This window comes from Harpia harpyja, chromosome 14 (assembly GCF_026419915.1).
Source record: "Harpia harpyja isolate bHarHar1 chromosome 14, bHarHar1 primary haplotype, whole genome shotgun sequence".
NCBI lineage: Eukaryota > Metazoa > Chordata > Aves > Accipitriformes > Accipitridae > Harpia > Harpia harpyja.
Genome location: NC_068953.1, coordinates 35482658 through 35507201, shown reverse-complemented (window position 1 = coordinate 35507201; position 24544 = coordinate 35482658). Strand labels below are relative to the sequence as shown.

Sequence of the window (24544 nt, the reverse complement as noted above, 5' to 3'; positions counted from 1 at the left end):
TTCACTCCTCTAACCTGTTTTTTAGATTGTTCTTGTGCAAAACCAGTTGTCTGCTATTCCTTGCACTTTAAGAAAACAAACAACTGCTCTGGTCATGTTTTCATTCCCGATGCCGGCATGCTACTTCCATTTTGACTGAGGAAAAGCCATCCCCGCTGGACGTGCTGCCCCTGCTCCAGCCCGGCGCTGTGTAATGGGCTTGGGCTCCTCTTTCTTCTGCACGCCGACGGTTCGTTTCCCGGTTTCTCTGGTGGGAGCCTCTTCGCCTCGCCAAGCTCCTGTCGGCTCAGCAACGGGCACCTGAAGTGCAGCCCGGCTGCCTTGGTGCTGTACGCACACCCGCACCGCGGGCGCTCTGGGCAGCCAGCTGCCCTGCCCCCGTCCCTCCGGCTGGGCTGCCGCAGGCCTCGCTGGGGTGAGGTGGTGCGTTCCCTCTGCCTGCCGGCAGTCCCCTCGGTTCGGGGGTTGCTTTGCAACTAGTCGACCCAGGGAGAGGAGGCCCGGCGCCCGCCCCTCGGCGGGGAAGCCTGCCTGCTCGGCCGGGGGCTCTGGGCGTGCCTCCCCCCCCCCCCCCTTCGCCCGCGGAGCCGGGCTGCCGGCGGGGCCGAGCCCCGAGCGCGCGCCCCGCAGCCTTCGCTGGTCACGGCCGCGCCGCTGCGCGCCCCGCGGCGAACCGCGCGCAGGCCAGCGCGCGCAGAGGAAGCGAGGCGCGGCGCGGGGCGGGCGGCCGCGCGCCCAACTTTCCCGCGGCGCGGCCGGCAGCCGCTCGCGGGCCCTGCGCGCGGAGGCGGGGAGCGGCTGGCGCCTCGCGAGACCGGCGCGGTAGCCCCGCGAGATCTCGCCACCTCCCTCCCCTTCCCCGCCCGCGTCATGTTTTCTCTTTGACAAGCCGCCGTCGCCGTTGCTGCCGCAGGAAAGGACGCGGCTCCCGGCGGGGACTTGCCGCTTGCCCCAGCCTCGCGAAACACCCGGACTAAGGTCTGCCGCCTCCTCCCCCCCCCTCCCCCGCTGCCCGGTGAGCGCTCGGCTGCGGGGGGGGGTGCTGACGAGCCCGGCCCCCGGCGGGGACACGGGTGGGAGGCCTGAGCGAGCCCGGCGGGGGAGGGGGGGGGTTCTCCTCAGCGCCGCTCCCCACCGAAACAAACCGCCGCCTCGCGGGGCGCGGCCGTGGGGGGGGGGGGGGGCAGCTGCACCCTGGCACGGCCCCCCCCGCCTTGTCATGCGGGGGCGGCTGCACCCCCTGTGCCGCCGACGGGCTTGTGGGGGGGGCGGGTGCGGGGAGGCGAGGCCGCGGGTCTGGCCGCGGGCGTCTGGGAAGGGGGGAAGGTGCAGGTGGGGATGAAGGAAAGGGAGAGGCAGGTGGGGCCGGTCAGATGTCGATGCCCTGTTGCTGAGGGTGAGAGAACGACGGGCGTCCGGCAGCTCTTCTTCCTTTGTAGGGAGGGGAGGAGGGGGGCTTTTTGTGCTGCTTCGGAGCAGTGTAAGCCGTACGAAATCTGCGTTGTGCTTCGGCTGAGATCCTCGGAGCCTGTGCTTTTCCCCTTGAGCGTTATGAATGCGGTTGTAGCGTGGCCGTGCATTCTTCCCCTAAGCGTTAAATGCGTCTCTGGCTGTGTGCGTCCTAGGTGGGTCTCGCTGGTGTCACAAAATTCGGTCTGAAATTTGTCATGTTGGCCTTTATCAACTGTGTGTGTGACTGGAGATGTTCCATGTATCTCCAGACCTGTCATCTGAATTGCATTGTCTCCCCGTGGCTTGTTTGCTGGCTCTTACTTCCAGTACTGAAAAATTATACGAATACTTTTTCTCAGCGATTTTTTTATTGTGTATTCTGAAGTGATGTCCTAGCAGGTGTTTTGTGGTTTTTTTGGGGGCGGTGGGGTGTTGTGTTGGTTGTTTGGTTTTTTTTTTAACTGCATACAGTTAATTTCTTTTAGAAGTTACTGTATACAAGCTGCGTTTCATGTTTTTTAGGGACAGAACCCTATTGTTATGTTCTCTCCCTTTCACAGTGTATATAGGAGAGGTTTATGTGCAGTTGGTGAAACATCTTTATCTTCCGTTGTTTTAGACCTGTTCTTCATATCTAAGCTCATGGTTGCTTTGTGGACTGTTTAATTTGCTGTAGCTGGGACCATGTGCTTTATATATATGCATACATATTATATATTTGTGTATATATACATGTACGTATTGTATCATAAGCTTGATGAGATCTGTAGTTCAGGAAAGTGTTCTATGCTGTTACTTCATAACAAAACCTCAAAGCTATAAATTTACACATACTGAATTTAATGCTCCTTGTTAGAGGCCCCATATAAGCTACATCATCTCCAATGCATAGGGATGTGGGACTGCAGAGGACTTGGACCTCAGGATTGAGTCTCACATAATTATGGGGAAAAATATAACAGATGTTTAATCTGGAAAGGTAGATCGTTATACCTGGTCAGCCTGCTACTGCTTCCTAATATTCTAAGAGGAATCTATTAATTTTGCATGAAAGATTAAAAGCTGTGCCATGATGATGTGCAACAGGACAGAAGAAGGGCATTGCCCGTCTCCTGTATCCTTACACTTATAAGGAATTTGTTAGGCGGCTTTATACGCAGTATTTGTGTCTCAGAATGAAATATCTTATGGCTCCTTGTCTCCGAGTATAAACAAACTTGTATGTGTTTGAGGCTTTCCTCTCTGCTTTTGTGTTCTTATTTAAATGTATCGTGTATGTTTTGTTCATTGTCTTAATGTTAAGGATAACCATGTTTTTGTGGCTAGAAGTATGTAAGTTCAAGGGGGAGTAGGGGTGTTGAAGTTTTTTTTTTTTTTCCTGCAAGCTGTGTAAAGGAGGTATTGATATCTAATTATTAATTAAGAATAATAGGAATATAAAGTCTTTGACTTATTTTTGCTGAAGGACTGCTTAGTATAGTAAGAATATAACAGTATTTTTTTATTCATTTAATTTTTGAACTGAAAGATAGTTTTCTAGTGAAAGCTTTTTCTTCTGTTGTTTCAGAACTGAATTAAATGGATATTAGTTGATTAGGAAAGGATTTAAGTGGCCTGAATAAAATATCAGTTGTTTTTTTGTCTTTAATTTACCAATTTCAGAGAGCCATAATCTTCCTTTTTTTAAGAAAACAGTACAGGGGTGCTCCGCATGTTTTAAAATATCAGTGATAACTGGAGTGGGACCATTTTATGGATGGGAAAAGCTACATGTGAAATTAGGCTTTGTATTTTGGTAGTAAAATTAGGAGTATATGCATTTAAATACTTTTCTTTAAGACTCACTTCTAGTATTCTGATCTTTTTTTCCATTTTTAATGTAATTATTCTGGTAATTATCATGGGGTAGAGAAGCCCTTTTATCCCTATTTTAGAAATAAGTAATGGAGACAAAAAATATAGGTATTTCAGGAAGACATGGTGGAGCGGGCATTTGAGTTTTCCTCATATGTTGTTAGGAAGTCATTTTGCTTTCAATACAACGGTCTTCATTTAGGTACTGTACAGATAATCTTCCTCTGTTTATGTAACTTGAAAGATTTTTATCTTGCATTAGTATGTTTTAGTTAAATGTAGGGTGCATTCGTCTATGGCTGATTTGACTTCCTGGTGTCAAAGTCATCTTAGCAAATGGTGTGTACTGTGTTGGTTATGTTTCTTCTCATGATCGGTTCTCTAAAGTACTCAAACTCAGAAATTGCTGACAGGTTTTCTTTTTTTCTGTTTCCCTGTAGTGGTTGACAGTCATGTGGAACATTCAAATCTAGTAGGTGTTTTCTCTTTAAAAACATCTAAAGTAGCCCTCAGAAAATGAAGCTGTACTTTCCTAGGGCTGCTGAGGTAACTGGCAGTGTGCTGCAGCTGCTTACTGTGCATCATAGTAACTTCACAGTAATCCTTTTAATTTTTGAAGATGAGGGGAAAAAAAAAAATCAGCCTGGAACCCAGTGGCTATGGAATTTCCCAGTCAACACCAAGTGTAATTGTGGCCTGGGAACTGGCCAGGTATATTCTCTGGCCTTGACTGCCTGTTGTGATTGACCTGATGTCATCAAGCTAGTTGGGAGTATGTTCAGGTGGCTCAAGCAATCATGTTCTCTGCTGGAAGCTGGAATTAATTTACTGTTTAAAGAAGAGCCTATGGTTTGAGTCCACCTTGCTAGTAATAAATTTTTTTTGCTGTCAGCACTGCGTAATACAGAAGTTTTATTCTCAAACATCTCCTTACAAATACACAAATTTTATACAACAAAAGTTTCTTTTTCAGTTAGCTATACTGGGAGTACTCTGAGTCAAGAAATGGAAATGTTAACACAAAGCGTATACTTCGCTCATTCTGCATTTAAGTTGCAGTCTTGCTCGAGTAGTACTTTTTTTTTTTTTTACTCTTTGAAATGAGAAATTGCACATTAAAGCAAAAATGGGCTCAATTGTATTTTAAAGTAGAATTACTTACATCTTATTCACTGTATTCCAGAGAGGGAAGGGATTCAAAAACTTGCTAAGAGGACTATCGGATAATTAGGTTGTAAGTCACCTCTGGAGGTCATACAGTCATAGAGTCACAGAATGGTTTGGGTTTGAAGGGACCTTAAAGATCATCTAGTTCCAACCCCCTGCCATGGGCAGGGACACCTTCCACTAGACCAGGTTGCTCAAAGCCCCATCCAGCCTGGCCTCGGAACACTTCCAGGGGTAGGGCATCCACAGCTGCTTTGGTGCCTCACCGCCCTCATTATAAAAAATTTCTTCTTAATATCCAATCTAAACCTACCCTTTTTCAGTTTAAAACCATTGCCCCTTGTCCTGTTACTACAGGCCCTGATAAAAAGTCTCTCTCCATGTTTCTTATATGCCCCCTTCATATATACATATAGGAAGGCTGCAGTCCACCTCTCTGCTTACATCAGAGCTAACTTGAAAGTTAAATGAGATCCCTGATCTGGTTGAATTTTGAATACCTATACATATGCGTATTTTGCAGTCTCCTATCCATTGCTGACTTTCTCAATTTAAAGTCATGATTACTAGTAATAGATCTTAATAATTTTTCTAGTTTTTACAAGAAAATGTCTGTTCCTGTGTCTTAACGGTGGTTGGAAATACTACGACGACATGGTTAGTAGTAGTACAAGTTAGTAGAAGTACAAGTGATCGTACCTCTGGGGGAAAGTGATGGTGGTAAAACCTCGCCAGGGTTTTCAGCCCTTTCCCAATGCCAGATCAGGCACCTTTCTTTCCTCAATTTGTTGGAACATTTTTGATGCATCGGGATGTCTGCTTCTCAGCTCCTCTTTTTACTAACTGCTTTTGATGGTTATGTATGTGGACCATCTCTACATTCTCTGCTTTTGTTTCAGTATACTTTTACGCATCTGAAGAAGTAATGGATTAAATTGATTTTTGTAAGTTTCTCTGCTGAATAATAATAATAAACTTTTATTTCTGTTCTGCTTGGGTGGGTTTTGTACAGCACTAAAGGGTATAAGGGTTTACATTCACAAACCATTATTAGGTTTTTGTATCATTTTCTTTATAAACATAAGGGCAAAAGAGCAAAGAAATTTAACTTCTTAACAACTTAAAAATAACTTTGTCATCCTTTTGTCTGTCTCCCAAAAGATTTTCAGAGTGACCAGTTATGACTGGCTGAAAGCGTAGGGTTATATTGGTTTCATTAGTAGACCTGATAATGAATAAATAATCCTAAGGGAACCTAAAATCATGGAGGAAGGCTAAATTTGGAAGAATATCAGTAGTACCTCAGCATGGCTTACCTGACAAATATTATAAAGCTAGGTGGAATTTAATGTTTGGAAAGAAAAGTTGATAGTTGGCTGCAGAATTAATCTGAACTAGGATATCAGTAATTTGGTTTCTGTATGCTGAGCAGAAGGCTAATACAAAGAGGAAAGGTAGTGGATGATGTGACCAATGGAGACAGATGTTCACACAAATCAATTAATGTTAGTGTGTATTTCACTGTAACGTTTTTCTTATGAGTGAAGAACAATCTGCTGCTGTTCTTGCTTGCTCTTTCTGGTTTAGTTCCTTTTGCTTGTCGTCTTGCTGTTCCAGATTTGTAGGAGACCATGGCTTATTTTTTCTGCATCGTTTTACTGTCCATCTCCTATTATCCAGCACCTCTCCCTTCTCCCTTTTTTTCTGCTTCTAATGTCTCTTTTTGTCTCTTTAGTTTCAATTCTCTGTTAATTTGTAGTAATTTCTTTGCAATGTCAGTATTTTCTCATTTAATCGTTTTCTCTTTTTCTTTCCCATGACTGTTTTGTATAGATTCCCATTCACCTCACATCTGTCATGACACTGCATATAGACTAAATGTATTGGCCAAAAAGAACATCTGAGGAACATTACCTTGCACAGTGATCTACAGTGGTTTTTGCCATGAGTAAAATATTGAACAAATGACTCTCTTAGGCAACATTATGTCCTGTTACCATTGGTTTTAACTGTCATAGTTTGCCTGGGCCATGAGTAATATGGAACAACTTGTGGGTTTTGCATTGCTTGTAGGTTTTACATTGTTGGCCGATGACAAGGCAGGATTTTAATTAATTTTATATATTCCTGGTTTCTAAATTAACCTTTCAAGAAAAAGGCTGTAAATGTTGTTTGGAGCCCTCATATCTGCTGCAAAATCACATATATACAACCCTTTTTTTATGAAAAAAGGAAAGCAAAGACTTTGCTTTTCTTTTAGTTGTACTTTCAGATCGCAAAATTTTAGTAAGGGTTGCAAAAATTGCAATTCTAACAATTGGTAGCATGTGGAGCATGATTCTTACTGGGACTTTGTGCCTGCTTTGTAAGAAGTATGAAAGACTGGAATGGTAAAAAGTTCAGGTAATATGTCATTTTATGGAATGCTAGGAACTGTGAGGCCTGGAACTTAGCAAAACCAGAAAACAGTCCTTCTGTTGCACAAATTCAAGGTACATCTGTATCTTGAATTCCACATTCAGTTCTGGAGTCATACAGATGAACATACAGATATATATACTGGTGCTACAGGTAGGTCATTATATCATTATAGATGATCATATAGCAATAGGGGAGCTAAGAAAAAGGCAAAGGAATGTGGTATGGATGATTGAAGGTATGCAATGCTTCTGTGGAAAGAGAGAGTCTTTGGTTTCAGTTGATCCTGCAGAGGTGAAATAAAATAACCACATTTTTGTGTGTCATAGTTGTATTAGGAATTGGACAGAACATCGAGATAATAATTTAGCAGACTTAGATACAGAATAAAGGCTTTGGTATACTGGTAAGAATGTTACATTTATTTGAATTAACAAAATAATTTATAATGGTTCTAAGTGCTTATACTACAAAACTAAAATGTTGCAACTTTGAAGAGATTCCACTTGTATAATGGAATTGTAGTATTATTGTCACAGTGAGACAGTAAATGTAAACATATTTGTCCTGGTTTCGGCTGGGATAGGGTTAATTTTCTTCCTAGTAGCTGGTGTAATGCTGCATTTTGGATTTAGGATGAGAAGAGTGTTAATAACACATTGATCTTTTAGTTGTTGCTGAGCAGTGCTTACACGAAGTCAAGGACTTTTCAGCTTCTCTTGCTGCCCTGCCAGCGAGTAGGCTGGGGGTGCATAAGAAGCTGGGAGGGGACGCAGCCGGGACAGCTGACCCCAACTGACCAAAGGGGTATGCCATGCTGTATGAAGTCATGCTGAAAAATAAAACTGGGGGAAGTTGGCTGGGGGGGTGGTAGCCTGCTGCTTGGGGACTGGCTGGGCATCAGTCAGCGGGTGGTGAGCAATTGCATTGTGTGTCACTTGTTTTATATGTTCTTTTATCATTATTATTTTTTTCCCTTCTTTTTCTGTCCTGTTAAACTGTCTTAACCCACAAGTTTTACCTTTTTTCCAATTGTCTCCCCGATCCCACTGGGGGGAAGTGAGCAAATGGCTGTGTGGTGTTTAGCTGCCTGCGAGGTTAAACCACAACAATATTGCATCAGGTTTTCAGTCATATTTCAAATAAATTAACTGTTCCAGACCCATGATCAGCTATGTATATAGAACTTCTGCTTTCTTAAGAACTTATCTAAAATAACATCACAGAAAAAAGTTTTTGAATAGTCAGTCTCACTTGCAGTGAATGAATTGAATTATATTCTTAATGAGCTAGTAGAATTACCTGATTATTCTGATTGTGAAATCTTTCCTGAGTTTTGTGTAAGCCACAAAAAGCTTGATTTTTCTGGCACATCCACAGAAATTATTTCTCACTGTTGCAAACAAAGATTTAACTACTTTTAGCAATATTAAGAGCTGTAGTGTGCCCTGGCTGCCATCCGTTTAAATATTACATTTTCTAATCCTTTCCAGAAACTGCCTAGGTGACATGCTTAAAGTACCTCTAGCACAGTTTACTCTAGGACCAGTCATGTTGAAAATAGTAAATGAAACTGCTGTGAACTTGAGAAAGATCGTTGTCAGTGAACACACGCTGAAGAACTCTGTCCTTTGGAAGTACACAAATCTGCTTATTTGTTTTGCTTATTTGTTGAAGTTTGTTTTTTTTTTTTTGCAGTGGGTTTAGAAAGTATCTTTACCTATCCATTGGGGAAAGGTGGTACAACATTACAATGGGGCAGTAAATAGAATTCAGACGTCTGAGTTTCACAACCAGTTCTATGCATGTTCTTCAGTTTTGGTGTTTCCTGCCTTTGATTTGACTGTACAGACTTCCAGCTTTTTGTGTTACAAGCTTTTGTAATTAGGTTCCCATAAAATAAAGTTACATGTAGTCAGCATCTTACAAAGGCTGCTGAAATTGCTAATTGCAGAGAGGGAGAGAGTGAGTGCTTGTGAGGTTTATTTTTCCTCTGAGAAAACTTTTGATTTTTAGGACATGTAATGTTTGCAGCTTTATAGGTGCAGTTTTGCAAGACCTTTGCAGAAGATAAAGCTTTCAGCTGCTTCTGTAGCCGTTCTAAGAGTCTGAGCACTTAGCTTGTCAGAATAATTGTTTTTGTCTGTGCTTGATTTCTGCTGTAGTCAGACTAAATTAAAGAAAAATGTGGTAGTATGTAGCTTCGTTAAATTCTGACCTTGTTATTGTCTTCAGTGTGTGTGCTGGATTTAAGAAAACGTATTTTCTTCATACTGATTGAAGATACTGTGTTTCATTTTATGCATATTGATTCTCAGATTGTGGTTCATCGGGTGGTGCTGTCTTCATGTTTCCAGAATTGACAAGCTTCTGGACCATACTTAAATTTTTTTTTCATTACCTTTCTAATATTTATTTTCACTTTTCCGAAAGTTAATCCTGGTTTTCCTACAGGATATTACAACTTAACCCTTTATAATTACTAAAGTAATTTTCTAGCTCTTCCCACATATCTTCTAGCTTTTGGGGTAGACTGTTGAAGCTGTTTTTAATTGCTTCATACCTAATACATTATTTACACAGGGAGTGAATAATCCTACATTTTATTCAGTTGACACTGTAGCGAGAAACAAAATTAGCTAAAGTAGAATTTGGATAGAATGTTAAATTTCATTCTTCTAATACTCTAAGCGTTGCTCAAATCTTTTTAAAATTACAAGTGATAGTATCTATGGTTTTTCTCTCCAGAAACATTGTCCTAACTTACTGTTGAGTCATAATATTGCTTCCTACAACACAGAATTCTCTCCTCTTGTTTCTCTGGCTGACATGCCATGCTTTTTCTGAGCAGAAGAATATGACAGCGTTTTCCAAATCTTCAGGAGGCTTTTGTGGTTTTGTATACATTTATAATTGTAGGAGTTCGTGATGATGATCTTATAGTGGAACCTTCCTCAATTGTGAAAGTCATGATGAGATACTTGTGTTACAGAGATGGACCTTGTACAAGACAGAGTGTTTTCAGTATTTTTGATTGTCATAAAGAAATGTTGGCAAAATATCTTAAAAATCTGGTTTTTATTTTGAAAAAAATAAAAAAAAAAAAAATGCTCTTTTTTCTGTTTGAGTGCCAGACTGCAAAAATGCAATCAGGCATGTTTACCGGGAAGTATTATTACTGTTTAAGAGAAAAGTAGCAGAGGAGTAGACTTTCATGAGTAATAGAAAACTTTGAAACTTGTAATTGTGTTAGTTGAAGAATGATTTTTGTAAGGTTGAAAATCTCCATGGACTGTGACAAGTGATGCCTAAAGACTAGGTGAAAATATATTTTCCTCTTTTACTGTGTCCATTTGATGACACTTAATGTAAGATCAGTTATCCCTGTATTACAGTGTTTACCTGTTTGGACCTTGTACACAGGGAGGAAAGCACAAAGTTGTTAAATAAGAATTAAGCAGGAAGATTCAGGTATATATAAGCAATGGGAAACCACTGTACTTGAAGATTTAGCTACATTTCTGAGTTGATTGTTCAATTTTTCTGTTTAGCAGTCTGGGCAGCAGTTATGCCTTCTTCCTTCTTATCTGTGGGCTTTTATAATTGAAATTCTTGATGGAATACCAATGATTAACCGCATTTGATAATGAGGTAGAACCACTGTGTTGGACATCATGATTCTTTTAAAAAAACCGAACAAACAAACAATAACTAAAAAACCCTAAGATCACCTCCTCCCTTCCACACACTCCAGTGTTTTCTGTGTGTTGATAAGCTGAATGTGTGTGCTAAGGACTGAAAAAACAAAACACGCTTTGTGGGGAAACTGTGCTGTTACACTCTCTACTTTTTAAAATAGTAAGATAATTTTCCTGTCTTCCACTTGTTAATGATCTTTTGTACAACCTTCTTTTAAACAAAACAAAAAAACCTCTACTTTTTCTTGCCTTGACTCTCATGCTTTAAATCTCTTCTTGCAGGAAGTTAGAGTTATCTCTTTGGGGTTGCCTAGAGCTATTCCTTATCTTCCCGTTCCTCCCTGAAAAAGAAGCTACAGCGTATGCCGTGATCACTTTATATAGCTTCTGTCCCATCTCTACCTTCCTTTAATTTATCACAGCCATCTTCCTCTTAGATCTATACACAGCACCTTCTCAGTAATATTTTATTTTTTTAAATCTAAACCCTAGAAGGGAGTTTCCTGTTTACTTACATTAGGATAAACTATCAGCTGCGTGGAAGCAGTTCTTTGGTGACAAATTCAGATATCTCCCATAGTTTCCAAGCTGACATGGAAAGGGAAGACTATGGAAATTCCTTCTGGGAAGTTGTGTATACATTCTGTCCAGGGCCAATGTTTCCTGCTGAGCTCAGAAAAAGGACTTTTATAACCTTATAAGCTTTGACCTTCAACCCCATGTTAAAGTCCTGTTGTTGTTGTTGTTGTTGTTGTTGTTGTTATTATTTCCCACCCCTTGGAATATAGGAATAATTGCTGTACTTTACAAATTCTGAAGTCTTTCGACTGCGTTGAAGTTGAGAATTTCTCTTACTAACCTGTTTTGTAATGTTTTTTTCCCTCTAGTGAGTTGTTCTTATACTTGCATTTGAAGTTGATCAAAGCTGTCCCACTTACCTCAAAGTGAGAAGACCTAAAAACTTAGTGGTTTCCAGAAGCTGTAGTAAAAATCTGACAAAAAATTTGTTCTTAGAGATTTGCCAGTCTTCACATCTGAGCCAACCAAGTGGATTTATGAGAACTCTTTAGTGTTTCCTTTGTTCCCCTTCTAGAAGAATCTGCATTTTCCATAGGTAATTTAGGAGGTGGTGGTAAGTGGCTGGAAAACTTACTGTTACTTTCCAGTCCCATTTTACCTTTTTTATGGTAGATTATATAAACACAAAAATACATTTTACATAATTTTTCCCTATAATTTCACTTTGATGTTAACTGTGATATTTTGAAAGAATTACTCTACTGTTGAAAAGAAATAATTGTTACACAGAAGTTACTCATGCTTTAGACATATATACATGAAATGGTGAAATATTTATAGTATATACTATAAATACTGAAATATATATATTTGTGTATATCTTAAAAAATACTGAAACACTTATAGTGGAATACCTATTTTGTTATATCTCCTAGTGAGTTTTACATCAGGGTATTCCTCATGCATCCCTGCAGTCAGTGGCTTGGTATTGTATATATAAAATAAACAAGCTGGGAATAATTGCAAGATCAAGTTCCTGTTTCTGTTTCTGAGTGTTTAAATTGCTATGGTGACAGAGAGAAGAAAGGAACAGTATTTATAGTTTATCACTTCATAATTTATTTCCGTTTCATGGAAATAACTTGTAAATTTAGTTATATGCATCTCCAGTCTCTTATTTTATTCTTATTTAAGATACAGGGATAGTTCTTACTTCCTTAGAAAATATCCAGTTTTCCTCAGTAAAAGCATTTACTGTTTCCTGTTTAATTAGTGATAGAAACTTAATCTTAATTGAAAGCTCATTTGTACTTAATGATTACTTCCAACAGGCCTTTCACATTTTAATACATGTGATTTATTAGTTATTTTAGACAAGCTTACATCTCAAAAGTGAATGTTTTAAGTGATCTGTAAGAAGTAGATGGTGGTTTCAGGCTGAATTAATTCCTATTTAAGAAAACCAAACTCTTTAATAACACAGAATGTTTTAAATTCTTTAAAAGTATTTGCTAGGACACTAAAGACTGCATTCTCTTCCTGAAATATGACAACTTTCCTCTTTTTCTTTATATTTTAACTCAAAAGGGAGGAACATGAATGTATTAATTGTTATTAGCATTTACTCTGTCTTGGTGACAAACATCTGCAGGCCCTTGGTTTTGTGTTTGTTTTTTTCCTAGATGCAGGGAACGCTGTCTAAACCAAAACCTCTTTAAAATCATCATATAAGTAAATAGATAAACTGAAATATGTGGAAAAAGGGGAAATGAAATTTGTTGTGAACTTTCATTCTCTCTGAGTTCTTGGCCATGTGGAAATGCGTGCCAACCATTTAATTATTATAATTTCATAATGCTTAGAATTGCTTGTAAGTTGATTTATTTGAATTTGAAATGCATCCTATTATCTTCTTTTTATGCTTACTAATTATTGCAAGATGTGAAGACTTCATCCCGAGCTTAGAATTTGAGTGATAATAGCATGAGGTAGTTTGTATATTTGGTGTTAGTTTGTTTACATAATGGGGAAAGCCATGAACACACCAGAAGAGGTAGCTGTTTTGTACTTTTGTGCTTGAAAACACAGAATCTGAAACACAGGGGAATGATCATTCATTATGCTGTGAGATGCAGCTTTGGAAATTGTAGGTTTGTCTTTGGGTGCATTTTAAGTGGTGGACTGATAAAGGGAAAAAGAACCTTTGTCTGTGCTGCAGGTAAGTTTCATGTTTCTTATAACATTAAGAGAGCTCTCTTAAGCGTATTTTCTTTTGTTATTTAAATGTTCTACTCTCCTCTTAGCTCAAGACTCCCCCCTCCCCCCTTGATTATGCTCCTCTTGTTTTCACACGTTTCATTTTAAAGTTCTTTTGTTCTCATTTCTTTCATATGCTGTAAGAGAAAAAAACAGCAGTTAGTGTCCTAATTGAAGTGAGGGGTAACTAAGAGCTTGCTTTGTTCTACAGCTTGCAGATATTCCAGTAGAGTATTTGATGAATCTGAGCTTTTTCTTCAGTTCAGTTGTAGAGTCTGCAGCACTGTCTGTGACTCACAGAGCTATGAAGCATCATTTTTTCCCCAGCTTCAACACTAGTTTCTAAGAGGGTGGTGGACAAATGCTTTTTCCTTCATCTTCTGTTCAGCAGCAGTTCTTTCTTTTTGGAACTGCCAGTAGTATTGGTAGGTTTCTGAATCTTCTGCCTTTCACCTGCTGATGAAAACCACTTTCTTGGCAAGTATTAAGTTGGATAAGAAATACCCAACTTCTTTTGTCCAAATAATGTTTATAAGGAATGCAGTTGACCTTTGACCTTGCCCAGGGTTTTGCTGGAGGTAGTCTCATGCTTGTATCTTTGTTTTACTTTTTCATGTTTCTTGTTTACTCCTGTTGTAACGAAGTTTCATCGGCTACGCTTGATTAGTGTTTCCACTTAAATGTGTTCCTGAATTTTTTTTTTTTCTCAGAGAGTCAACTCGTAGGTGGAGATTTTCCATATTGTTTTCTTTTTTATAAAGAACTTGGAATTCTAAGTTAGCAAACAAGCTCTGAAGGCAGTCTTAGAAACCTTCAGATTTGTTCTACTGCAGCTCAAGTTGCTGCCACTGCTATTTTGAAAAAAATTCTACATCCAGGATACATAGAACTTGTTTTTTAGGGTTTGATATTTTCATTTTGTCCTAACTGTTTCCTAGAGTAAGCTTTTGAAATAGGTGTTAAATCTGGTAAGACTGTCTTGTAATGCTTGTTCAGCTATGAGTTTTAAGTCCATTTTAGTTGACTTACTGATCAGTGACAGTAAAATATATGTGGGCATTTACTCCCCCAAAATGGCTATTTGCCCAACAGGAACTGTGGTTCTAAAAGATATGACAAATGAGTTGTGTTGCAAATTCTTCCTATTTACTACTTTTTTTTTTCTTTTCTTTTTTTTTTTTTTTTTCTCCTGGTGTGGAGAGGTAGGCTTTTGTAGTGCATGTTTTGTCAATGTGAATAGATTTTTCTCCACCTGGTGCTGGACAGATGCGTTTTTATATAAAGTAAAATATCAAAACTTTCTCTAATAATTCTAATTTAAAAACTTGGTTATGTATCTGGAAATTATGCAATAGGTAATGTTTAAGGCATCATCTTGGCTAAATCATAGCTTTTTTGAACCAGTGAGAGCTGTTCACTTGGAAGATTTGGAGGTTTACTGCATGTAAAATGTTGGCTAGTGATTTGACAGTAGGATAAGTTATTTTCAGATTGCTGAAAGGAATATTTTCTCTAATTGGAGTCCCAAAATATGAAAATATAAACACATAACAAAGTGTGATAGGGCTGGTTTTAAGGAGGAACAGTTGTTGCCATTTCAAAAAGATCTTTTGGTTGCCTTTTTTTGGGTTTTTTTGGTTTTTGGGGTTTTTTTTGTTTTGGTTTTGTTCAAATAGAAATCCAAGAAACTTCTGGGAACTTTGAATTTGGAACTTTGAATTCAAAGTGTTTTAAGTGCTCCATTGTTGAAATACTTTTATAAAAATGTTGCTATACATTTAGACTGTTTTTGGTTTATGCTGCTGCTGCTGAAAGAAAAGTACTTCCTTTCTCCACTGCTTGTCACATGTTTGTGCCTTCTCCCTTTGTGCTTGGCCATATGATCAGCTTGTTTGGAAAGTTGGTGGGACTACGCGCTGACCCATGCTGCAGAATTGGTACCTTCCACATGGTCAGCTGATCTTGTAGTGGTTAGATGTAGTAAAACATCAGTGAGTATATTCACATGGTCTTTCAAAGTCAAACATATTTTCTTTTTGCCTGCACTTAGAAAAAAATGAAATGTCCTTGCCCATGCTCCAGAGGAATTATAAACCTTACATTTGTGGTCCTCAGCAATGAGCTGGAGGAAATAAACCCTATTTATAAACTGTGCTAGCCATTGTTGCCTAGTTTCTGCTTAACTTCAGTGATACGTAGTCGCTATGCTTATACTCCACACAGAGAATTTACACTTGTATTCAGAGAGCTTTTTCAGGGTTGTATCAAATCGGCTTGGTGCCATCAGTGCGTCCGGTTAAAGACTGCTACTTGTCGTATCAAACCAAACGTTATTTTCAAGATGGACCGACGTATTTCTTTTGGAAGTTGCAGTGGGAGAGTAGGTCACTACTAAGAGCTCAGATTCAAGCTTCAGTCTCTATTTTTAGAGATGTGAACAAGGAGAAGAGAAAAAATCTATTGGGTTTCAGGAAAAGGAGCAGTATTTGCACCTTTGAGGTAAATGAGCAAGTTTTGAAATTTCTGAATGAAGAATAGCTGGTGTAAGCATAACATAAAGCAAATGAATGAGTCTTTATTCAGGGAACTTCTTAATGTAGCTAGATCCCCATGTGTTGTCTCTTGAGAAGGCGCTAACTTTGTTACTGAAGAACAGAGTTTTGAAGTTTGCATTAATTGGCCTTACAGTTGCAATTCAGATGAAACAGTAGTCAACAAATCCTTCCTGACAAATGAGAAAATGTTGCCTTTTCTTTGTGAAGAAGGTCCTGGATGTAACAATACCTATCTGTGTCACTTGGAGGCTGAGCTGTTGGTGTGTTTTGTAGTGTGAGTAAACAGAAGGTCTGTCTAGTATGAAATGCAAAGAATGCTCACTACCTCTGAATGGTAGTTAACAGTTGTGGCTCCAGTTTTTGTGTGATAGACGTGTAAGGATTTTGTCTACTGGAGTTACTTGGGCAAGGCTCACTGAGGCTCAAATAAGACTTTTGATGAAGGTGCTAATCTATTTTAGAGAAAATTTGGCTGGAATAAAAGTAGGTGCTTAATAGCACAAAATGTGCTATATTGGCAGAAGAGCTGTAGTATAGGTCTCTGATTTTTAATTTTTTTTTTTAAGTGTGAAATACCAAGACAGAGAACAAAGTTGCATTATACATTATCCGTTGCACTACAAGCATTACAGCTGTAGGAAGCACATCCTCTCACTAGATGGCAGAGAGATTCCCTCCACCTCCCAGAGGTTTAGTTTTAAGTTAGATCAGGCAGGGCTCTCTTTCAGAATATTTTATTACTTTTTGGTGAAATTTTAGTACAATAGAACTTGAAGGGTCAGCGAACAGAAACTGATCATTCAGAACCTAGGTAACCCAACACCTCTTTTTAAAAAAGAGCAGTTTGAAAACACTCCTTTGCTTTGAAAAAGCCTCCTTGCATATTAAGCTATAAGTTAGCTTGACAGAATTTACAGTTGACGTCAAGAATCCTCTTGAAGAAACTGGAGTTCTAAATGCTACCAGCATTAAAATTAGTAACTCAAGTGTCTCTTTGGGAGGAGAGTGTTCTGTTCTTTTTATTAATTTTAAAAAATTTTCTCAGACTGAGACTTAGAAGAACCCTGGGCTCAACTAGTTGTGATCATTCTGCATTCTTGTATGTGAGAAGTTTTTCAAACTCAGTGTTTGTTTTTGGAATTAGGGGTTTTTTTGTTGCGTTATCAATGCTTTTACTTTTGCAGCACTTGAATGTTGTATAAATGCTAAGTAAGAAACGTTGATTTTAATGACTTCATTGTTATTTTGCATGCATGTAGTTCCTGTGCTTTATGTTTTTGCTGTTGAGTTCAAAAGCTGTCTACTGAAAATAGTGTGTTTATGAGGGTAAAATATTAAGCAAGAAAAACAAGCATAAAAAATTATTTTATTGGAGTACAGAAATTGAAGTCAGTAAAAAAGTATCCTAAATCCAGCTGCAAAGCACTGAAATACTAAAATGCTGCTAGATTGCAAGTGAACAATAAAAATAATAAGACATTAAAGTAGTCTTTGAAATCTGCGGGACGCATATAAATGTGAAATGCTCAATGTACGTTGCATTTGTGCTCTTCTATAGATTCCTCTTGCTCATGCCAGGGTTCTGATCCAGAACTATGAATAGGATCTGGCAATGAAGCCCTCACTTCATTTTTAAGTAGCTGAATATCCCAAAAGTTAGTTATTCCAAAACCATATTGCATTCTTTTTTTTGGTCTTAAGTGTCGACAGAACAGCCTGAAATTGCAAGATGAAAGTTAAAAACAAGAAGAAATAGACTGAACAGTTTTGACACATGCTGCAGCAAGATATGTGAACCAGCTTGGATCCAGTAAAACAGTATGACTGTATCAACAGGGTGCTGTGCTTGAGCTAATAAGCCCTTCTGAGAAGCTATCCTAATACAACCTTTGCTTGTATCTCAGGTTAGTCTCACATAGGCCAACACTTCTAGACCATGCAAACACTGGTCTCTGCAGCAGCTTGCCTTTGGGTACCAGTGGCATACATTAATGGTTTTGGTTAGAATAATTTCTTGAAGAATACTAACATCTTCCATTTCTGAGCTTTAAACAACATGTATAGTATAGGACTTCTAGTCATTGCTTTAGTCTTGGGAGAGTGCCGTCATTTGTATTTCCTTGTTCTTTGGTTGATGGAATTTCTTGTTGTTACAGGAGAGATGTGGACTGTTCAGCAGTTTACGTTTTTTTCAGAAAAGCTACCCCATTAGGTTAACCTCCTTATAAAATACCAGAACATGAGGGCAGGGTCATACACTGTATAATTTAATGCAGACATAAATCATCATAATGCTGAGATACGCTTATCAATTCTGCAACTTTTTAGTTCTTCAGATCTAAATCTTGAATTACCTTGTCTGTTAAATAAATGCTGTTCATGTGTACTTTTAAAATAATAACAAGGTAAACTAAAACTGTGGTTACTAACATTAAAGTACGATTCTGTAGTACTGGGAAGAAGTGAATTACGGTGAGATGTCTATCATGACAAAGAAGAAATGTCATGCGTTGCTGCATTCATATGGAACAGTATTCCTCCATACATCCTCATCTGTCTGTGAGAGAGCAGTCACTAAGACAGTGCTAGGCACTTGCTAAATACATTTAAAAAACAATGAATTTACTTTATGGCTCTACGTATTGCAAAATTGGAACAGACGTCGCTTTGTGTTTGTGCTGCAGATTACTTAGGATTTATTTTTGTGATAGAAATCTCTTCAGGGAAGATCTTTTTGTTAGCCTGAAATAAGTGGTTTTTTGAATACCTCCAGGGCTGGTTTCTCCACCATTTCCCTGGGCAGCCTGTTCCAATGCCTGACAGCCCTTTCAGTAAAGAAATTTTTCCTAATATCCAATCTAAACCTCCCCTGCTGCAACTTGAGGCCATTTCCTCTCGTCCTATCTCCAGCCACCTGACAGAAGAGACCAGCACCCACCTCCTTTCAGGTAGTTGCAGAGAGTGATAAGGTCTCCCCTCAGCCTCCTTTTCTCCAGGCTAAACAACCCCAGTTCCCTCAGCCGCTCCTCATAAGACTTGTGCTCCAGGCCCCTCACCAACTTGGTTGCCCTTCTCTGGACATGCTCCAGCACCTCAATGACTTTCCTGTAGTGAGGGGCCCAAAACCGAACACAGTACTCGAGGTGCGGCCTCACCAGTACTGAATGCAGGGGAACAATCACCTCTCTGCTCCTGCTGGCCACACTATTTCTGATACAGGCCAGGATGCTATTGGCCACCTTGGCCACCTGGGCACACTGCTGGCTCATATTCAGCCGGCTGTCAACCAGCACGCCCAGGTCTTTTTCTGCCAGGCACCTTTCCAGCCCCTCTTCCCCAAGCCTGTAGTGCTGCATGGGGTTGCTGTGACCCAAGTGCAGGATCTGGCACTTGTCCTTGTTGAACCTCATACAATTGGCCTCAGCCCATCGATCCAGCCTGTCCAGATCCCTCTGTAGACCCTTCCTACCCTCAGGCAGATCGACCCTGCCTCCCAACTTGGTGTCATCTGCAAACTTGCTGAGGGTGCACTTGATCCCCTCGTCCAAATCATTGATAAAGATATTAAACAGAACTGGCCCCAGTACTGAGCCCTGGGGAACACCACTTGTGACCCGCCGCCAACTGGATTTCACCCCATTCACCACAACCCTCTGGGCTTGTCCATCCAGCCAGTTTTTTACCCAGCGAAGAGTACACTTGTCTAAGCCATGAGCTGCCAGCTTCTCAAGGAGTATGCTGTGAGAGACAGTGTCAAAGGCCTTGCTGAAGTCTAGGTAGACAACATCCACAGCCTTTCCCTCATCCGCTAAGTGGGTCACCTGGTCATAGAAGGGGAGGTCAGGTTGGTCAAGCAGGACCTGCCTTTCATGGACCCATGCTGACAGGGCCTGATCCCCTGGTTGTCCTGCACATGCCATGTGGGCGCACTCAGGAGGAACCAACTGTTCCATAATCTTCCCCGGTACCGAGGTCAGGCTGACAGGCCTGTAGTTCCCCGGATCCTCCCTCTGACCGTTCTTGTAAATGGGCATCACATTGGCAAGCCTCCAGTCATCTGGGACCTCCCCTGTTGACCAGGATTGCTGATAAATGATGGAGAGTGGCTTGTTAAGCTCCTCTGCCAGCTTCCTCAGTACTCTTGGATGGATCCCATCTGGTCCCATAGACTTGTGAGTGTCCAGGTGACGTAGTAGGTCACTATTTCCTCCTGGATTATGGGGGGTATATTCTGCTCTCTGTCCGTGTCTTCCAGCTCAGGGGACTGAGTACCCTGAGGATAACTGGTCTCACTATTAAAGACTGAGGCAAAGAAGGCATTAAGTACCTCAGCCTTTTCCTCATCACTGGTGGCAGTGTTCCCCCCTGTATCCAATAAAGGATAGATATTCTCCTTGGCTCTCTTCTTATTGTTAATATATTTGTAAAAACATTTTTTGTTGTCCCTTACAATAGTGGCCAGATTTAGTTCTAGCTGAGCTTTTGCCTTTCTGATTTCCTCTCTGCATGACCTAACAAGATTCCTGTATTCTTCCTGAGTTGCCTGCCCTTTCTTCCAAAGATGGTAAACTCTCCTTTTTTTCTTGAGTCCTAGCAAAAGCTCCCCGTTAGCCAGGTCAGTTGTCTTCCTTGACGGTTTGTCTTGCAGCACGTGGGAATAGCCTGGTCCTGAGCCATTAAGGTTTCCTTCTTGAAGAATGTCCATCCCTCCTGGACCCCTTTGCCCTTCAGGACTGCCTCCCAAGGGACTCTCTTAACCAGTGTCCTGAAAAGGCCAAAGTTTGCCCTCTGGCAGTCCATAGTGGCGGTTTTGCTGACCACCTTCCTTGCCTCACCAAAAATTGAGAATTCTGTCATTTCATGGTCACTAAGCCCAAGATGGCCTCCAACCATCACACCTCCCACCAGTCCTTCCCTGTTTGTAAACGGTAGGTCCAGCAAGGCTCCTCCCCTGGTAGGCTCACCTACCAGCTGTGTCAGGAAGTTATCTTCCACACACTCCAGGAACCACATAGACAGCTTGCTCTCTGCTGTGTTTTATTTCCAGCAGATGTCTGGAACGTTCAAGTCCCCCATGAGAACAAGGGCACATGACTGTGAGATTACTGCTAGCCGCTTGTAGAATGTTTCATCTGTCTCTTCAACCTGGCTGGGTGGTCTGTAACAGACTCCCAGCACGATATCTGCCTTGTTGGCCTTCCCTCTTATCCTTACCCATAAACATTTGTTCTTATGCTCATATTCTCCTTTTGCTTATTTTGCCACTCACCCCCCTTTTTTCTCTGCTGTATTTATAAACCAGATTTAATTTTATTTCATTTTTATTATGAATTTATTTATTTTGATTTGCTGTGCTGAAAAGCCACACTCCTAGTCTTACCTTCAGGCTAGATTCTCTGTTAGGGTAGTTCAGAGTAATAATCTTTTTCTCTGCATGATCCAGTGTCAGTCTTTAATGAGTTCACGATATAGGTGATGCTAATTCAATTGATTATAATTTTATAAAATTGTGTAAAAATGCTTCACTTATCTAACCATTCTGGAAATGCTTGTTAATGCTACTCAGGATTGTATTTTCTTTTGTGATGACTCATGATTCTTCTGTGATTCACTAGATTCTTCTAACTTTTGAATCTGCAAATAATAGATACACTACTTATGGGAAAACTTTTTATTCCATAATTGTGTAAGCTTGTATCTTTTACTATTAATTTTCAAGCTATTAATCTTACTGCTTCTTACCTACATATGGTTCTTCCCATGTGACATACTACAGTGATACAGGTGCCTCTGCACTATGTGTTGTCATTGTTTTACCAACTCATTAAGCAACATATTACACTGTTGGTTTCAAGATAGAGAAGATCTCAAAGCTTAACTAAAAAGTAACCTGATTTTTTTTCCTTGTTTTACCTCCAAATTTTGTCTTCCTAACACACAGTTCTTCTGTAAACTTATACCACATTAATTTTGGAATTAGTTTATTACAGCATCAATTGCCTAAATAATACTGTATGCTTTTGAATATACAAGATGCCCTTCTGGTGATTTTTTTTTTTTTTTTTTTTTAAATGGCTTACACTTTCGTTTTGAGTAGTGTGGTTAAGAGGTTTGCAATGACTGAGCATTGGGGAACTACAAGGCCATATGCACATTTGCCATACTGTCCGTGCCATATACCTATGGTGCATCATCCCGAAAGAAGGACTTTGTAGAGAAAATAATCTGCTTTTCCAACACTATATTCTCCCTTCTGAAAGTGATCAAAGAGGACTTGTTGCCATGTTCAGTTTGAAAATTGATGCACTCAGATTAAATTTCAAAAATGGTCTGATATTCTGTAATTTAAGTGTAACCTTTCCATCTGTGGATTTATTTTAGATTTTGAATTTTGAAACAGTGAACAAAAAATGCAGTCCTGTCTTATTAATTGTAAACCTTGAAACTACTTTTCACTTAAGCCAACTTACAAGTGGTTTAATATCAAAGCATTCAGGTTTCACACATGGAGTTTGTAACTGAGGTTTTAGACCACCTGTGTAGAGCTCAGTCAGACCCTACTGCGTCTCTCAAGGGAATAACATGAGAAAAAGGGATCTTTCCATTCAGCTAAATAAGTTGACTTGAGTTCAGGCAGTGCAAAAGTCACAAAAGAGATGTATTCCAGGGCCTAGTGCTAGCCAAAAAAAGCTTTGTGGTATGTGGCAAGGATTGCCATTTTAACTGTAGGATTCCCAGGAATTTTGTAGCAATTTCATCATAATGTTACATTGAGTTTGAATCCACGTAAAAGTGTCATGATTCATAACGTGTTGGGTTTTTTTCCTAAAACCGTCAGCAGAAAAAGATCTCAAATTCATTGATGTCTTTGATTTGAAAGAATGTTGTAAGCTTTCAAGTTGGTTTGGCAACCAATTTGAACTTTCCTGGTAAACCAATGTTGTTGCATTATTAAGTTTTCTCTTTACCTCCATGTTGTTAGTGATCCCTGTAGGGAAATTCCGTGCGGGGACGGACGACAGCACACCAATATGATGATCAAAGTCGCCAGTTTATTGAGCATAGCAGATCATTCTTATACAATTCTCTAAGTTCCTTAAAAGCTCTGATTGGTTGCCACATGCAAGCATACAGTGTCCACGCGCATAAACATAAGACATAATTGGTTATACTACTCTGTACACGCGCATAAACGTAAGGCATAATTGGTTATACTAACTCTGTACACGCGCATAAACGTAAGGCATAATTGGTTATACTAACTCTGTACACGCGCATAAACGTAAGGCATAATTGGTTATACTAACTCTGTACACGCGCATAAACGTAAGGCATAATTGGTTATACTAACTCTGTACACGCGCATAAACGTAAGGCATAATTGGTTATACCAACTAAAACACGCGAAACTTGTCTCAATCTAATTGGTCAAGATAAACTGCTGAATTGAGGTTGTTTGTGCCAAGTTCCCTTTATCGTGGAATGCGGACCTGTGTTCTTCTAATTGGTAACTTTCTTTTTTTGTCTTCTTGTTTATTCTGTTCAAGGCCTTCTAAAGGCATGTGGAACGCTCTTGCGACTGTTAGCTAAATATGTGTCCGCAACATTTCCCCCTTTTTTTGTTTTTTGTCAATTAACACAGCCTTACTTGATCTATCAATTAATTTTTAAACACATTGCAACATACAAGGCTCACAAATTAAAATACAAAAAACCACTACGAGATAAATCAAAACTATCTTAATTAATGATTTAAGAGCAGCTCTATTTTGTAAGGTTGTGTGTCTAATACTATCTACATTTAACAGTAAATCAGATAATACTACACCAATCTGTATTCAGGGAACCCAGAATTTGTGATTCCCGGGGTGGCAATGAGGGTGAATGCCCGATCCGTGGAAACCAGGCATTCCCATCCATTGAGTCCATGACCTGCTGCACAGGGGTCTCCATCAATAAGTTCTTAAACTTCGTTGATGCCAGTGGAACCCCCTATTAAACCTGTGAAAAAGGGATTGCTTGGTGTTGCTGTACGGAGGTATAAGCAATCTTGTCCGGTCACGTTAGTCAGGGTTATCCACATGTTTTATTTGGCTTGTGGTGGTATCCATGACTACATCCATCCGAGGACTGTGAGGAAGATGGACCATCCGTACATTCTTGTGCCGTCTTGCGCCGCAAACTCAGCCCAGCAATCGGTAGGTGCCAGCTTTATGTGGGCGTCCCCACGGAGGCAACGATGGCCTTGCCATACACCAGCCCGATGCTCTTCGGAAAATCCCGGTATTTGTACGTTTGCAGAGGAACGGATTTCAGCACACGTGGCCAGCGGGTGCCAAAATCCGCCTTGGTTGCGACATGGGGAGCCTATGACGCATGCGCTCACTGGCCAGGCGCGCTGCACAAGTCATAGCCATCCTGTCTACTGGTTCATGGGCTTTGTGATGCGGTTGCAATGCACAAAGAATCTTGACCTGTCATGTTGATCAAGGTAACCTACAAGATCTATGAACACAATTAATTAAACACAGTAAAAGCAACATTATACCTAATAAAATACACAAGAATAAAAGAAACCCCGATTTTTAACAAAGATACAAACCACCTCCTAAGTCCCCATCCCGC

The 24544-nt window shown here is 40.1% G+C and overlaps 1 protein-coding gene across 1 annotated transcript in view; it reads left to right on the top strand.

Moving 5' to 3' along the window:
• The first annotated feature begins 832 nt into the window (after positions 1–832).
• The window catches only part of HERC1 (HECT and RLD domain containing E3 ubiquitin protein ligase family member 1), a 116825-nt gene continuing 93113 nt past the window's right edge, over positions 833–24544 (top strand). The window contains exon 1 of the mRNA XM_052807552.1: positions 833–978. The gene's annotated coding sequence lies outside the window, so the exon portion shown is untranslated. The remainder of the gene's footprint in view (positions 979–24544) is intronic.